Source organism: Cryptomeria japonica, chromosome 8 (genome assembly GCF_030272615.1).
Source record: "Cryptomeria japonica chromosome 8, Sugi_1.0, whole genome shotgun sequence".
NCBI classification, from domain to species: Eukaryota; Viridiplantae; Streptophyta; class Pinopsida; order Cupressales; family Cupressaceae; genus Cryptomeria; species Cryptomeria japonica.
The window spans coordinates 302,444,958-302,449,723 of record NC_081412.1 but is presented as its reverse complement, the minus strand read 5'-3'; positions in this window follow the sequence as shown (position 1 = coordinate 302,449,723).

Sequence of the window (4,766 nt, the reverse complement as noted above, 5' to 3'; positions counted from 1 at the left end):
ATTTGATTTGAATATCTTGTCTTTATGTCTTCATTGATTTCTTCATTGATTGGATTAGGATTGCTTTCATAGTAGCTTTAGGTTTTGTGGTTGTCCTAATTTCTATTGTTTTGATGATTTTCAATTTCCTGATCTACAATCTCAAAATCATAAGTGTCATAATACAATGATGTCAAAATCATAAGGCTACAACCACCCGAAGGTGTCTACATCATAATACAAAATGGTACAAAACTGATACATAGGGAGCCCTCTATGGCTATGATGAACTCCCTCCCTCGTAGCCACCTGGCCTTGACGGAGTCTGAGCCCTAGAAGGACCCGCCCTAGGATCATCTCTCCTGCCCCCTCTATCTAGTGGTGGTGGCGGACCCATAACCCCACCGCTGGATGCCTGTCTCCTCTGACTCCCTCCCGTGGTCGTCGATGTTCGTGATGGTCTGCGGAAGCTCCTAGACTGCTACTCTGGTGGCACTGCCCCATAGTATAGGTCTCACCAATAGCCTATCTCCTCCCCTGCCCACAAAACATAGGCATATCCAGCCCTTGTGTCCTCTATCACCTACCTCCCAGCCCTCAATGTCATCTCAGCCTCAGTATAGCGTTGAATGGCCTGATCCCACTCCTGTTCTGTGTCCCTCAGTTGTCTCCTAAGCCTATTTATCTCCCTCTCCAGGTCCTAGATCTCATCTGCCTGTCCCTGGCAGATCTCCCTCAGCTCAAATAGCTCATCCTCCTCCTCCTCGGCCCCCTCTTCCTATGCCTCCCCCTGTACTAGTGGTTGTGCCTATGCCTCTGCCTCTACCTATACCTATACCTACCTCTATCCCTGTCCCTGCACCTGTCTAGGACCCTATGCTGCTGGCACCTGTAATGGCAATCCACCACGACCCCTCACAACCTGAGCCTGTCTCTCCTCCCCACCCTCTCTCCGTGGACCCACTCTCCTCTCTCCAACTACACCTCACCTCCTTTGTCAGCCTCTACCTCCACCATCTCCATCATCATCCTCATCCCCTCCACAATCTCCATCTATCTGCTCACCTGGGTCTGTCAGGCGTGGAAATGGATGCTCTACCCAATATGCAGTATACTCTACATCCATCCCTGCATCCTTAATCTTAGGCCACATATCCCATGGCATGGCCACCATCTCTACCAGTTGCATCATGGCCTTATAATATGATAACAATGGCCCAAAGTGTGCCTAGTCTCGTACTGTCTGCGCATACATACCAGAACCCCGTGGCATCCACTAGATCCTACCAAACTGCCTGCATACCCTATCCACTAACTACCTCTCCAGTACATAGGGCATCCACCCAATCATATATCTATTGTCGAAGGTATAGGGTAGCTCCACTATGTCATCCTCCCACTACTCGCACTCACGATATCGCCTCCATATCATAGTGTCAATATCATCGATCACTCAACGCCAGTGCTCCAACCTGCCAATCCGTGGCTATGAGGTAATCATATCATATAGATGAACAAAACTGCGTCCATGACCCCACCCTCTGAAATGTATCACTCGTGTGACTAGCAGATGCTCATATGCCCAAACCTGCAACAATGTAACTCCGCAGCCCAATCCTACAGATCCATGATAAACAAACTAATGGAGCTCATAATATAAATGCGCCAGCACGCACAGTCCCTAGGCATATCTGGTATGCTATGTAACTAGTGTCTCCAAGGTGCTCCCCCAGCCCACAGCCAACCCCTGTGTCAACCTGTCTAGACACAGGAACCCACTGATCACTCCTCCTAGCACTGCTAGTAGTGCCAGTCCTATCACTTTCATTGTGTCCCATGCCACATGTCCAACCCTCATCTCCAGTCCCAGATCCTGAAACACTCGTCTCAATGCCTCCCTGTCTCCATCTCAATCGTAGGGTATCAACTCCCCATCAATCGGTATTCGCAGTATCTTGTACACATCCTCTAAGGTGTCTATCATATCACCCATCAACAAATGAAATGTGCAAGTCTCTGAGTGCCATCTCTCAGCTAATGCAGTCAGCAATCCCATGTTTACCTGAACCTCGTGCACATACAGAATGAATCACAAACCCATAACCTCAATCGCGGCTCTATCCTCAAATGTTAGCTCTGGTCGTAACCTCTGAGTTGATGGGAATCTCTCCCATGACTCCAACATAGGTAGGTACTTCTCCAATCAAGAAAATCAATTGTGTCGGTTAAAGTGACACTCACTATTCATCACAAAGTGTTGCTATCTATCCTAGTGACACTCACTATTCATCACAAAGTGTTGCTATATATCCTAGTGACACTCACTGTTCATCACAAAGTGTTGCTATCTATCCTAGTGAGACTCATTGTTCATCACAAAGTGTTGCTATTTATCCTAGTGGTACTCCCTATTCATCACAAAGTACTACGTATTCTTGCACTCCCTATTCATCACAAAGTGTTGCTCATATTTGCACTCCTTGTTCATCACAAAGTGTTGCTCCTATCGGTACTCCTTGTTCATCACAAAGTACTATGTCTTGGTACTCCCTGTTCATCACAAAGTGCCTCGATTTGTCTTATCCTAGGGCCTCTGCTTGAATGTATCCTCTTGAGTAGTTTCCTAATTGGCAACGTATGTTCTATCACAGAATTGTCAATCATAGCCCTATCTACTATCCTAGTCTTCCCTAGAGGACCTGCTTGAGTGTATCCTCTCAGCAGCTTATCCAATCGATAGCATATGTTCATCATAGAACTGCTGATTTGACCTTGAAGACATAAACACACCTTCATGACATAAATGCGCTTACAGACTGCACAAACGCACCTGCTCTGCACAGATGTGCCTGAAATATAGAAACATGCCTCTATTCTGCAATGACACACCTATCCTACACAGACATGCCCACATTTCACAAACGCGCCTGCACAACGCAGATGTGCTTGCATCTGGCACAAATGCTTTTCCCAGCATAGACGCATCTGGCACCAACACAGACACGCCTAGCCAACCTGGACACACCTGGCACCAATGCAGACGCGCCTACATATTTTTGACATTTTTTTACATTATCCTAAAGCTCATTTATTGCACTACCTAAGATGCATTAATGACAACATTTATTGTGACAAAGTACAAGGAGGTTTTGTGGTACCTACCAGCTCTCCTACATCTACTGGCCTCTGAAATCGATGAACGTGATCAAATCTATGCACCATGCCATCGCTGCTGACTATTGCTGCTCTATTCTCTCTCTACACTCTGATCTCTTAGATGTGTGGATGACAATGAGGATGTATTCCCCTCGTGGCCTATTTTATAGACTGCTCTAGCCCTAGTCCTAGCCCTCGTCTCCCGAGTCGGTCTTCTTTATCCCATGACTCTATCACTCTATCTTGTGAGTCCATTCTAGTCATTCTTCTCATCGAGAGATTGTCTGTGATCTTTTCAGACATTTTCATCCAATCTCTTGAGGGGGCATATCATTCCCATCTTGGGGCAACTTTGTATCAGCTCATCTTATCTTGTTTGAAACAACGCGACAAGCTGCATTGTCTCAAAGAGGGGCAAAATGTAGACACCTAAAATTGTCATGTCTAATTAAATAAATATTTTTATTTATTTAATTATCTAAGACTAATTCTTCTATTAATTGAATAAATCTTTATTTATTTAATTAATTCATTTATCCTCTTCTAGCCTTATTTCTCATTTAAATAAATACATTTATTTATTTAAATTATCCTTTTCCTAAATTAAATAAATATCTTATTTATTTAATTGATCCCATTTCCTCTATTAATTAAATAAATCTTTATTTATTTAATTAATTCATTAACCTTTTCCACCCATGACACATGTCATTCATCTCTTAATTCATACACTACCTACCCTCTCATTATTTTATTATTTCTTTTACCTACCCTCTAATCATAGCCAACCTCTTTTTACACCTCTCAATCTTATCCCTCCATTTCTTATAGTGTCTTCTATATAAGGAGATGTTTCCTTCATTATCAAACCCTCACTATGCATTCAGCCTCGACTATACTTTCAAACTTGCATATGCAATCAAACCTACTTGCAACCACATTTCCGTTCTTTGTTGAGCTCTTGTGCACATATAAAATGTGAGAGCAAATATATCAAGCAAGATCAATGGAGATAGGAAGAATGGAGATCCAAACCCTATTGGACATGTGATGGTATAATCTTTGTGATTTCATTTGATTTTCATTGTCTTAGGTAATCTTCATATGTTATGGTGCATCTTTGTTGTTGTTAGGCTAGGGTTTTGTGGTTGAATTCATTTAGTCTTTCAATATTGTTGTTATCCATTTTCACCTATACAATATTTATTTACTGGGAGTTTATAATTAATTAATAATTAAATTGATGGAATTAATTGAGTATTTATGCTTATCAGTACATCCATCTATTTATTTATTATTTATTTGATTATTTTATATGTATTTAATTATTTGTTTATTGTTAATCTATTTATTTATTTTTGGCTCGTCTACTTATTGGCTATTTATTATTTATTTATAGATGTTTTGATTTATTATTTGAGCTTTTGATTTATTGGATTATTATTTATTTATTTATTTATTTATTATTTAATTAGTGTATGGGTATTTATGTATGTCCGTACATTTATTTATTTATCTTCTTTATTGATTATTTATTTATTTATTTATTGTTTATATAATTATTTATTGTTTTGATTATTTATTTATTTGCATTGTTGTTCTATTTATTTGTTATTATATATGTACCTACC